The sequence below is a fragment of the Macadamia integrifolia genome, chromosome 1, assembly GCF_013358625.1.
Source record: "Macadamia integrifolia cultivar HAES 741 chromosome 1, SCU_Mint_v3, whole genome shotgun sequence".
Taxonomy (NCBI): Eukaryota; Viridiplantae; Streptophyta; class Magnoliopsida; order Proteales; family Proteaceae; genus Macadamia; species Macadamia integrifolia.
This window is the reverse complement of record NC_056557.1, coordinates 25929451-25943489: the sequence shown is the minus strand read 5'-3', so window position 1 is coordinate 25943489 and position 14039 is coordinate 25929451.

Sequence of the window (14039 nt, the reverse complement as noted above, 5' to 3'; positions counted from 1 at the left end):
CCTGCTAGATGCCACTTTAATCTTGTGGCCCCATCAGACATGATTTTTTTCTGGCAATAATTACATTGTGACTTCTTCTTATCAGCTGATAGGGGTCTCCCATGCAGCCATGCAATGACCCCACATCTATCAGTCATTATGCAACACTTAAAATCTTCTTACAAACACTGTTCAAACAAAAAAGAGACCAATTATAAACATATATGCATCTATAATGACTCATAAGAATAATTAAAAATAATTGCAAATTCACAACAAAGCATTATATGTTTTCCCTATTTAAAAATTACTTTAAAAATAATTATTTAATTAATAAATAATAAGTATTAAGAAACATCACATTAGTTTACAAACATAATTGTAAATATATTTGTAATACATTCAATAAATTTCTTGGATTTTCAAACTATAATAGACAATTTTTCGTAATTATTTATATTTTTTAAATAATTTTAGAATATATTTAATGAATTTTTCAAAAAAATAAAAACCTGAAACCATTGATGGTGTTCAACATATATTAAATTGAACACCAAAGACCAACTATTAACCCTTTTTTTTTTCAAAAAAATGTTGTAGGAAAATGCATTTTTAAAAACAGAAAAAAAAAAAAGCATTAACATGCAGAAAAAATTCGGCCACCGTGAACGCATAGATCGGGTCCTCCTAAGCAACATATAAAAATATTACATGATTCTATCCTATTTACTAACATATTATATAAAAAAAAAATTATTTTTTTGGAAATTTGAGACTTACCTTTTTGGTCCAAGATACCTATCTTGTGTAAATGAAGCACCAATCACCCTTGGATTCAACTTTGGTAGTCAAAAAATGAAAATCTCCACTATTTCTCCAGTTTCCCACACTTAGGAGAAAAAAATCTCAATAGATGGTCGAAATATGTGGAAACAGAGAATAGTTTCTGTTTCAAACAACTTAAATAGGATCTGGTTCAACCCATATGGTCGATCCAGGTTAAAAATGTCAAAATTTCTTGTGTTTTGGTTAAAACATGGGAAACCTGATCAAAACCTATCGAAATCAGGTCGAAATAGGTATTTTTTGAAATCCCCTATGGTTTCGTTTGGACCTATGTCGATACCTCCGAAACATACAAAATATCGCATGTTTCGCTCAAGTTCTTGAACCATGGTTGGACCCATTTCTTGAGGAAACGTGGCGTGTTTGACCTTGTTGATCTATTCTTAGAAGTGGGGGTGGTTCAAGACGTCATAGAAAATGCTTGAGGGTAACTTGATGACGAAAATAAAATCAATGCTATGTACATAGCTATTTAGATTTCAAGAAACAAACTATCCAGAATTGACATATCTCTGTTTAAACTGATTTTTTGAATTTAATAAGAGCAGATCTAGTGTGAGCCTTCATAGGAATAGAAGAACACTACAATTCAAACATAATTGTATGTCTATTTGTCTCAAGCCAATCAGACAACAAAAGAATTTCCAAAACCTGTAGTTAGTGTTGTTGAATTTTGGGAAAATATGACTTGTGCCAATAATGAGCACAAACCTTTCTATTTATAATGAAATTGTTAACATGGTGAATGAGAGAATACTTCTGTGTCTTAACTGATCACACAAGTCCTCTATTTATAATATGGAATCATGATAGTCATGATAGGAGTACAATTCAAAAAATAAAAAATAATTAAAAAATACCCCCCATCTAGCCGCCCCACTCTAACTAGGGTCGGTGGAGGGGGAAAGCCCCAATATGCCATTGCGGCACACTTAATCTTATTCTAACACTCCCCCTCAAGTTGGTGCATAGATGTGTCACATGCCCAACTTGAATAAACTAGGATGAAATAACTTTCCAACCAGCCTTTAGTGAATACACCAGCTAGTTGATCACCAGACTTCACAAAAAGAATACAAATCAAACCAACATCCAACTTCTCTTTGATGAAGTGTCTATCAATCTCCATGTGTTTGGTTTGGCCATGTTGTACTGGATTATGTGCAATATTAATACTAGCCTTATTATCACAATAAAGCATCATAGGAAGATGAATCGGTACACCAATATCATCTAAAAGTGTACGTAACCATAATAACTCACAAATCCCCTGTGCCATGGCATGAAATTCTGCTTCAACACTAAATCTAGCACCACATTTTGTTTTTTTCTGTGCCAAGTGATAAGATTCCGTCCTACAAAGGTTCAATAACCAGAGATCAAAGATGTACTTCCTTTAAGAGAGAAAGATGCCTTTTGAAGACTTGGCGACTTCAATCCCTAGAAATTACCTTAACTTTCTAAGATCCTTATCTAAAATTCTCCACCCAGAAAACCCTAGATATGATCAATCTTAGTACTATCATTTCCTGTTATCACGATTTCATCTATATAAACAATGAGCATAGTAACTTTTTCAGCAAACCTCTTTATTAGCAAGGGGCGCAGATCTTTCCAAAAAGTCAAGAGGTTCTAACTTGAGACCTCCTGGTGAGCAAGGTATTTTTGCACACCACAACTCACCAACTACGCTAGGTAGTTGTTGTTACTAAAAAAGAATCTTCAATACTTAAGGGGGTGATCCATCGATCCTTGTTGGCATTTAGAATATTCCTTGTACACTTGGGACAATTGCAAACGGGTTGGTTCTACATCTCGGTTCAGTTCTGATCTATTATTCTTTTTTTAGCCTGAAAAGAATAATTACTTATACAGGTGACCAAACGGATGTTTGCAACGGGCTGGTTCTGCATCTCAGTTCAGTTCTGATCTATTATTCTTTTTCTAACCTGAAAAGAATAATTACTTGTACGGGTGACCAAACGGATGTGTACTTTTAATGCAACACGTCCATCTTGTTAGAATTTCATCCTCTTCACAGCTATAAAATGAAACGAGACCTCTTTATGTGTAAAATTAGAGATACGACACCCAATAATTCTTGAGGCCTTGAAAATATAAAACATACAAAAAGAGATTAAAACCCAAAGTAGCTCCATTCTAGATATGTAAAATGCATGCTTTACTACCTAAGATTTCACACATAAATGTGTTCATCACAAATGTATCTCTAGTGTGTCCAAAAATGCGTTCTTGGAAGGTAACATTAGTTCCATAATTACTTAGTCTATAGCAGCCAAGTATGAGGATCCAAGGAGTCCTACCATAGCTTATGTCATAGGAAAGACCTACATTGGGCATGTCTTACTTGACCTCGGCGCTATTGTGAATCTTTTGCCTTACCATGTGTATAAACAACTAGGATTGAGAGAATTAAAAGCCACTGGAACTTCTCTTCAGTTGGCAGATAGGTATGTTAAGATTCTTACAGGGATGGTTGAGGATGTTTTACTTAAGGTGGGGGAATTTATTTTCCTTGTTGATTTCATTGTGTTAGATACCAAGCCCTTCTCAACCAAGGATGAGATCCCAATTATTCTTGGTAGACCATTCTTGTCTACTAATAATGTATTAACCAATTGCTGGAATGGGTTCCTAAAGTAATCTTTTGGCAACCAAACTGTTGAGTTTAACATGTTTAGGATAGGCAAGCAACCACATATGAAATAAGAGATCAATATGCTTTAGGATTTTCTGGATTTTTTTTATGATTTAATTACCAACTTTGATATTGATTTTGATTCAGAATTCCAAGAGTGTATAGATGAGTTGGCTGATGATAGTGAAAATTTATTTTCTGAAGTATTGAGTCTTCATACACCTGTAGAACCCTTTCCAATTCCATTCCCAAACCTTCCATAGTTGAGCCCCCAAAGCTAAATCTTAAGGAGTTTCCATCTAATTTGATGTATGCTTTCCTAGGGCCTGACCAGACTCTTCCTGTAATAATTTCTTTAGATTTGACTTCTAGCCAGGAAGAGGAATGACTTAAAGTGTTAAAAGACAATAAGGAAGCCCTAGGTTGGACCATGGCTGACATCAATGGTATAAGCCCTTCTATTGTGCAACATCATATACATCTAATAGAGGATTCCAAACCCTCCACGGAACCCCAAAGAAGAGCTAACTCAGTGATGATGGAAGCCATTAAGAAAGAGATCCTAAAGTATTTGGATCATGGAATCATTTATCCTATTTATGATAGCCAATGGGTAAGCCCAGTTCATGTAGTGCCCAAGAATTCTAGTGTTATTGTAGTTCCCAATGCCACTAACAAACTAATTTCAACCTATGTCCAATCAGGGTGGAGAGTGTGCATAGACTACAGGAAACTCAATGCGGCAACCTAGAAGGACCACTTTGCATTGTCATTCATTGATTAGATGTTATAGAGGTTAGCTGGACATGAATACAGTTATTTTCTTGATAGATATTCTGGCTATAACTAGATCCCAATTGCCTTAGAGGACCAATATAAGACCACTTTTACATGTCCATATGAAACATTTGCTTACCGGTGTATGCCCTTTGGGCTTGGGAATGCCCTTGCTACGTTCCAATGATACATGATGAGCATATTTTCTGACATAGTCGAAAAATTCTTAAAAGTATTTATAGATGACTTTTCAATTCATGGGAATTCCTATCCTGAGTGTCTTCACCAGTTTTGAATTAGGAGAAATGTCATTTTATGGTTAAATCTGGTGTTGTTTTAGACCTTGTAGTATCCAAAGAGGGAATTAAGGTAGATAGAGCTAAAGTGGATTTAATTATAATTTACCACCTCCTCAATCTGTTAAGGACGTCCGGCATTTTCTGGGCCATGCTGGCTTCTACAAAAGGTTCATCAAGAACTTTAGTCAGTTAGCCTGACCACTCACATGACTTGCCAAAGATCCAACTTTTGAGTTTTCTAAAGAGTGCTTAGAATCCTTCAAGCAACTTAAGAAGGAGTTGACCAATGCACCCATTATTCAACCACCTATTTGGACTGAACTTTTTGAACTGATGTGTGATGCTTCAAATTTTTCCATAGGAGTAGTTTTGGGTCAAAGGATTAATAAGTTTTCAACTGTCATTTACTATGCTAGTAGGACCCTAAATGGTGCACAACTCAACTATACAACCACTAAAAAAGAATTTTTAGTTGTTGTATTTGAACTAGAAAAGTTTCGATCTTACTTAGTTGGGTCACATGTGGTGGTGTACACTGATCATTCCACTCTTAGATACCTAATTTAGAAGAAGGATGCCAAATCCCATCTCATTAGGTGGGTTTTACTTTTACAAGAGTTTGATTTGAAAATTAGGGATAAGAAAGGAGTTGAAAACCTAGTTGCAGACCATTTATCCAAGCTTCCCAATTCCTTAACTGTCGATTCTCCAATCAAATAGAATTTTTCAGATGAACAATTATTTGTATTGTACAACGAACCATGGTTTGCTGATATTATCGACTTCTTAGTTTCGACTGTGACTCCAGATCACTAGTCCACCCAAGATAGATATCGATTCCTTTCACAAGTTAAGCATTTCTTTTGGGATGATCCCTATCTTTTCAAAGTTTGTCCTAATCAAATTATCAGATGTTGTGTGCTTGATCATAGGAGCACTCAATTTTATCTTTTGTCATGGTCATGCATGTGGTGTACGCTTTGGACCTAAGAAGACTGCCACAAAGGTTCTCCAATGTGGATTTTATTAACCCACTCTTTTTAGAGATGCTTTTGATTTTTTCAAGGCTTGTCCAACCTGCCAGTCTTTTAGCCGTATCAATAAGAGGAATATGATGCCCCTCAACCCTATTCTGGTAGTTGAGATCTTTGATGTGTGGGGCATTGATTTTATGGGACCATTCCCTAATTCCTTTGGGAATTTGTACTTACTTTTGGCCGTTGATTATATTTCTAAATGGATAGAGGCCATACCTTATAAATCTAATGACCACAAAATGGTGGTCCAATTTCATTTTTTTCTGCTTTAGTACACCACGTGCAATAATTAGTGATAGGGGTACTCATTTTGGTAATCGGTATTTTGAGGCCTTGATGAAAAAGTATGGGATCACCCATAAGTTATCTACCCCTTATCACCCCCAAACTAGTGGCCAAGTGGAGGTGGTTAATAGGCAGACTAAACAAATCTTGAAGAAAACTGTTAATCCCAACCATAAGGATTGGTGCCTTAGGCTCACTGATGCCTTGTGTGCCCATCAGATTGCATTCAAGACCGACCTTGGTCAGTCTCCCTACCGTTTGATGTATAGGAAAGCCTGTCACTTACCAGTTGAGTTAGAGTATAAGGCCTTTTGGGCCATCAAGAAGCTCAACTTTGATTTGTCTGATGTGGGTATTCATCGTAGGCTCCAACTATCTGAGTTGGAGGAACTTAGGAATGATGCCTATGAAAGTTCTAGGATTTACAAGGAAAAGACCAAAGTTTTCCATGATAAGCACATTCTACACAAATCTTTTAATTTTTTTCATGCATTGAGGACATTGCATGATTTAAGTGTGGGGGAGGAAGACCAGTTTCTTTTTTTTTTTTTTTTTTTTTTTTTTTTTTTTTTTTTTTTTTTTTTTTTTTTTTTTTTCTTTTATTTTTTGGCTTGCTGAGGATATAAGTCCTACTTTATCTTTTGGCTAATGATCATACCATTCGGTTGCTTAATGTATGAAAATAATAATTTTGATTAAGGTACCCTTCTTGAACACATAAAAATCCTATTGAGAAAAAAAGAAACAAGCTTGTGCCTTGAGGTGGGACTCTCTTTTGAAAAATAAGAGACCTTTGTTTTACGGTGTTGGACCATATGTAAGTTTGTGGGGTCCTTGTACTCTTGATTTGGAGTTGAGACCTTTTTAATTTTGGTATGAGTTGGCAAATACACAATTTTAAATGAAGTGTGGAAAGTGATATAAAATAAAAAGTAAGAGTTGATTTCCTTAGTCCTAGATAGGGCATTGTGCCTTAAAAAGCGTGGTATCTTGATTGAAATTCTTAGGGAGGAAACTTCTGAAAGAACTTTGGGATCACTGTCTATGTGGGCATATACAAAAAGCAAAGCTACATAGTAACTTGGGTGTCTGTTGTTTGCTTCACCATGTCATTCAAGCCAACAGTAGTAGAGTAGGATAGATTTTATTATAAAATAAATAAATAAATAAATAAAAAATACACAGCAAGAAAGTATGTGTAAATATCATCAATGCCTTGGTAACATGTTTGGTCAAAAAACACTCCAACGCCTTAGTCCTTGGTTCCATATTACTTTACAAGTGGTCTTGCTTTAAGATAAGGATGTTTTGGAAGAGAAAATGAGAATCCCAAATAAAGAAATATTCTTGTACCTGAAATTGATATGGGATAATAAAAATTCAAATGTGGGGGTCCCCAGATCAAGTGTAAGAGAAATTGTCTTTGCTCCGAATCGGTATGGCCCTTGCCTTTAGCCAAGGTTGGAATTTTTTTTTTCTGAATTTTGGGTGTATATTTACTGCAAATACCCACGAGATACAACTCATCCACTAGGGGTGATCTAGGGGTTTAAAGGCTTGTTGTACATGCTATGCGCAACCGTGATTCCTACGAAAGTGAGTTAGGTTTTTTGTTGTTTACTTTTTATTATTTTTGTTTTGCTCGAGGACTAGTAAAGTCTGATTGTGGGGGAATTATGATGAGCATATTTATATGTGAAATGTTAGGTAGTAAAGCATGCATTTTTATATATTTAGAATGGAGCTACCTTGGGTTTTACTCTCTTTTTGTAGGTTTTATATTTTCAAGGCCTTAAGGACTATCGAACTCCGTATTTCCAATTTTACACGTAAAGAGATCCGTTTCTTTTCATGGCTATGAAGAGGATAAAATTTTGAGCAAGTTGGACATGTTGCATTAAAAGTACACATTCATTTGGACAACCATACACGCAATTATTCTTTTCGGGCCAAAAAAAGATTAATGGACAAGAATTGAACCAAGATGCAAGCCAACCCTTCTGCAGTTGTCCCAAGGGAATATTTCAGATGCCAACAAGATGGAGGGACCCATGTTGGGTGTCCTTCTCCTCTCTCTCCTCCACCTTGGTCGACACACTCTCATCCTACTTTTTTGGAGATTTTGTGAAGATTCTCTCTCTTAATTTTCACTTAAAGACAAGGGGCATGGAAGAAATTTTCAAATAAAATAGAATATTGTTCAAATAAAACCAAGCATAGAAAATTTGGCCAAGAGGATTGTACGCAAGTTTGAAGAAGAGAGAGAGAGAAAATTAAAAGAAAAAAATAGGAAAAAAAGAAAAAGACAAAGAAATAAGAATATTTCGTATTTTTTCTCCATTCTCTCCCCTCCACCTCACAAAATCGCCCAAGGGATCCACCCTTGGGTGTTGTCCTCTTTTCTCCCCTATTTTCTTTCTTATTTTCTCTTTTCTCTCCTATTTTCCACCTCATCAACAAGAATCTTAAAAAAATCCTAGTTTTTTTTAAAAGCTAAAATCGTTGGCTTCCCTCCTCCATTCTCTATATAATAGAATCAACACAAGGGGAGGGCACTTCTCTTTTAGGGTTTTCTCTCTTCCTCTTTTCTTCTCTAGTTTTAATTGTGCTTTAGTTCTAGTTTTAGTTCTCCTTTGCTTTTGCCTTTAAACACTTTTTGTTACACCCGTGCCCTGACTCAGTCTAATTTGAACTATTGTGATAGGTCTCAGATCGGAGATTGAAAGCACGATTGGGTTTTGGCTCTCGGCAGCCCATTGCCAAAGGGAGAGAGATGACCTCATATGTTCATGCATCGCATGCCAGTCTAATTGGAGGGGATTTGTACCTTTCGATCCCAGACGGTAAGTAACTCGACTCCTCAAATACGAATCCAGACCCATATTGGTGTTGTCGAAAGGCCTTGAGTATGGTCAAGGGCAACCACCCATGCAAGACCAACCATGGGACAGCAAGCAGTCTAGACAGCTTCACCGAAAATATGCCACTGGATCCACAGGGCCTAAATCCAATAGGCTATATCCGATGAGTGTAACAAGCTGCTGTCGTGTTGTTGATGCCCGTGGGTCCCACCACTCGCGTCGTAAATAGTCTCGAATGATCCCAAATCATCCCCCACACTTTACTCGTGATGTGAATGCATTTTGAACCCAATTGGATAGGTTCTCGGACTTTGAAAGTCATAATAACCCTATTGGTCCGAATAGGGTCCAACCAAACGGACCCTAGGGTCCATTTTAACTTATAAGTTAGAAATGAGGAATTCATTTCCTCATTTCTCTTGTGCCCAACATAAGAGAGGAGAGGAAGGAAGAAAAGAGGAAGAAGAAGAAGAAGAAGAAGAAGGGGGAAAGGGTTTACCTTAATGCCGACTACCGTCTAGTGTTGGAATTATTTTCAGAGGTAAGTGCAACCTCCCATACCACTCTCTCTCTTCATGTTGACCTAGACAAAGCTAGGTATGGATGGAATCTTAGTGTACAAATCATGTTGAGGTGGTAGAATGCGTGTTCTACTTTCCCGGTGTTGTTGTCGAGCTCGAACCAAGCTCGGTGAGCTCCGACAACAAGTATTGCCAAATAACCAACTAGGGTTTCGATCGTTCGATCGACGTATCTCTCAAACGGCTAGGTGGAATCAGAATTTTATTGACTTAGCATAATGCTAGGAACATCCCCTATAAACTCCATGAAACAAATTCGGGCGATCGAGCCCGAGTCGAAAAGCCCCAAAATGGGTGGATTGTTCTGAACCAGCACTGGAAACAGCCCACTGGATCCACTGGGTCTGCTTCAGGTGGCATATTTCCTGTGGATCACAAAGGCTTGTGAGCTCTCTGTCACCACCACCAAAAACAACACTGATATTTTCGACGAAAATATCCTATTTCCGGTGGGTGTTTCTAGTGACATTACTGTCACTGGAAAACCCTGACTGTACCTTTTTGGGGTGACCCAAGTGGGTCTCTCCCGATATTCCCGACACGTATTGATGTTCAGTTTCCTTTGTGTCTAAGACAGTGACGCAGACGAACCCCGAAGTCGCAATTGAGTTGGTCGACTGGTGGCTGTACTTGAACCCTAACACACTCAAACATAAACCAGGTGAGGGATGGACTGTGTTTATTTTTGAAATGTTTATTAGTATTAAAATACTCACACGCTTATAATTATGTGTTTAATTGTAACTACTCAAATACTATGATGATATGTTACATTTGTCATTTTACAATTATGATATGAATTGTATGGAGATGTATGACGGGATCCGGTGTGGCCAAGGTGGTACCGATACCATGATTTCCATGTGTTTGGTTGTGTGTGAGACAGAATCCGATGTGGCCAAGGTGGTATCGGTGCCATGATTGCCGTATGTATCTTGTATTCATGCATTGATTATGTGCATTAGAGTTAATTGTAGTTGCAGGTTACACTTTGTGGCCAAGGTCTCACTGGTATCGTGTACCCCGAGACTGTATTTGAAAATGGATGAGCTTTATGCCCAAATGATTGGTACTAGTGTCCCTTTTTTTATACTCAACTGTGATATGTGTGCTAGATTAGGTAAACAGCCTCGGGTTTCACTTTGTGGCCAAGGTTTCACTGGTATCGTGTACTCAGGACTGTATTTGGAGATAGATTACACTTTGTGGTAGAGGTCTTGCCAATATCATGTAATTCATACTAACTATATCACTATGAAGGCATGTAGCATATATGTGGTTAGGTATCACTCCCTATGCTACGAACCTTTGCCAACAGGAGTTGAGGTGTTGGATAACCCATTGTGGTATATTCGATGTGCCTTTCTAGATTGCCATGGCAGGAACCTATCCGGCATGGCTGATGATGTACTGGTACCATGACTACCAGGAGGGATTTATCAGAGGTTTGCTGGGTGACCCATGGATGCATATGGGGACCAACAGGCTTCTACTCACGGCTAGGGTTTGTATCCTTGCATAGTTGATGGTGGTTCCAAGATGAAGGATACAGCCTAATGCGTCATATTTGCATTTACTAGACTTAGTTTGTATTGTTAGGTGGATAATAAATAAATGAACTGCATCACGAGCATCATGGACTATGTGTTTAATTTCTGTAATCATGCATCATAAATTATTACTGCTATTGTCTTGCTTGGATGTGCTTGACCCCACCCCTCGCTGAGCGAGTTGGAAAGCTCACCCCACGCATACACCCCTTTTTAGATGATGATGCAGGTACTATGATGCCGATGGTGGGTGACCCAATATCTTCTAGGTCAGAGTATTGTGTGAGTGACTGGTGGATGCCAGAAGCGGGAGAGCACGATCGGGACTGTACTTGTGACCACTGTGCTTATGCAGCACCGTGAGATTGTACATCATACTTTGATATTTTTGGGTATAACTATGGATTGTATATTTTTTGAGATTATATTTTATGTCATAGATGAATGTAACAGAATAACTCAGTTATTGCTATTTTATTATTATTAGACGTTTCCCCATTTTATTTATGATTCCGCTACTATACTCTCATTTCGCTGTTTATGTTGGTTTGTGATGTGAGATTGTGAAAATGTTAAGGTACTGCTATCAGAGATTCTGGTAGGTTTATGAGACAGGTATGTGTCTTACTCACACCGCCAGTATTCCTAATGGTAAGTTGGGTCTACTGGAATTTGGGTGTGACACTTTTGTAATTGATTTTTATTTAATGAATGCAATGTTTTTTTTTATTTTTATGGTTCATGTTATTCAAGTTATTCAAAGGTGTAATAATTTTAATTTCTAGTTCTAGGCTTAGTTCTAGGTGACAAGAACAAGCTATGGAGCATCTCTTTCAAGTTCAGCTTTCTCTTCATGATTTTTTTTCTTCAGGCCTAGCAATTTCAGATTTGATTTAGTTTAAATCTAGTTTTTAGGCCTGGTAGTATTTCAAATCAATCAAGTTATTTTAATTCAAGGATAGAAGTATGGAAGTTTAGGTAAGTAGGCTTCTAAAGTATTCTTCTCACCCCCCCCCTCTCATTCCTTCTTCTGGCTACCCATCATTCTTAAATTAGGTTTTAAATTTTCAGTTTTACATTATTGCTTTCCTTTTCCCCCAAAGTCTTTGGCTAGATGCATGTGTTGGTTTTGCCTCTCTATAGCCATGGAACCATCCTTTTACTTTGATTATTTATATGGCATTCCTTCCCCTAAAGCTAAGTAGAAAATCCCTTGTAAGAGTACTCTCTGGTCAAATAGGGAAGTTCATATTATTTATGGTGCATTCCTCAGGCTAAGTAGAGATACCTACTCGTGTGCCTCTCTCTAGCTTTATTCCCTTTTTATTTTATTTATTTACTTTTTAGCACTTTTTATTTCAGCACTTTTACTTTCAGTTATTTTCTTTTTAATTACGTGGTTTGAGTATTTAAATTCCAGATGACGAATGGTTAGGGTTAGATGTGAATGGTTAGGTCGTTCAATTTTTATTGCAATTTCAATTCCAATTTCCTTAGATGTGTTGGTTAGAACATTTTTAGATGCATTTTTGTTAGGACGGTAGTAGAAGTAGATCACCATAATCAATCGTTACCCTTTCGCATTACTAAAAGAAGCTAAAAATAAAGTGGTTGCTCTCCTTGTGTTCGACCTGTTAGCTACACTGATTCGTACGCTTATAGTTACTTTTAAAATTCAAACAACTAGCGATGTATAGGGGTTCACTATAGTAGCACCCAGACCTGTATAGCAAAAATATTTTTTTTTCAAAAAAAAAAAATTCTTTAGTGGTGGTAATATAAATGTTGCTACTTTTTTTTTATTGAAACATGCCCTTTAGTGTTGGTTTTATATCTGCCTCAAATGGTAAATTGCATTAGTGATGGATCCAATCCACCCCTAATGGTAAATTTTACATATTATTTAATGCCAATATTACATATTAGGAGCATTTTTTTTTTTTTTTTTTTTTGCCCCTAAATGGTATTTTTTAGTGGTGGATGAATAAGCGTCCCTAAAGGTACCCTTTACATCCAGGTGCAAAAAACCGCCCCAAGGAAACTAGGAGGAAAAAACCACCCCGAGGGAACCAGGAGGAAGGTCACCTAGTGGGCTAATATTAAGGAAAGCATGACTTTATTAACGGAGAATGTCTTACAGGAATATTTTGTTCCAGCCATTTATGTGTATCTTCCTCATATGACATTGAGTGGACTTGGGGCTATCCACACTCTCTCATTAAGTGGACTAACTTTGGATGAATCATTGGTTGACAATTGAGTTGACGAATGAATAAAGGGTTGGGAATGAAAGAATCCTAAAATAAACCACTTTTGGTTCAGGCACAATTCCACACCTTAAGTATTCTCCGTGGTCTGTTTGGACACGTCAGGGTAACTGATTGACTCACTTAAGTCCAGTGTCACCTCAATCGTCTCTCCGAGACTATCTCCTCCCAAGTGATTACAGTTTAGTTCACATGGATCCACCCAATGCCGAATCACCTGAGCAAGCATAGGTTCACCCAGTAGAGACGTTGCAAATAGAAATGGCTGAAGTCAAGAATGGATTAGCTCAATTATTGCACGTATTGCGGAACCCTCCCAGGACTGATCCCAAGGCTGAACCCACTCCGATCACAAGAGAACAAGAATAGAATAGACCCACGAGTCATCGTGGAAATTTCTCTCTAGTTGAATCAGAAGAACCGGAACCAACCCATCCATATGGTCAACTAGGAACTTATTCTTGAGTTCCTCCACCAAGGGTTGTGATTGAGGATGAGGAAGAAGAGTTTGCAACACATGTCCAGATGGAACCTCAAGAGATAGAGAGAGAAAGAAAAACTAAAGAGCAGTTATAAAAGTTGAAAAATATGATCTGAGCCAGAAAGAGCTCAGAAAGTCAAGTAGTGGATTCTGATGAGATGAGTTTCTTTTCTAGGACAAGGATTCCCAAGAAGTTCAAATGGAAAACTGACAGATTTGATGGGTCAAGGGACCCCAAGGCTCATTGAAGGTCTTTCTCAGCATTACCAAGTCATGGCAACTGGCTGATAATCAGATGGGTCAGGAATTCATGTTGACACTGTCAGGACCAATATAGAGATGGCTCACATAGTTGGAGTCTACCCAGACACAGAATTGGACAACAGTGGTGAAAGGATTCACCAAACAGTACTCTTA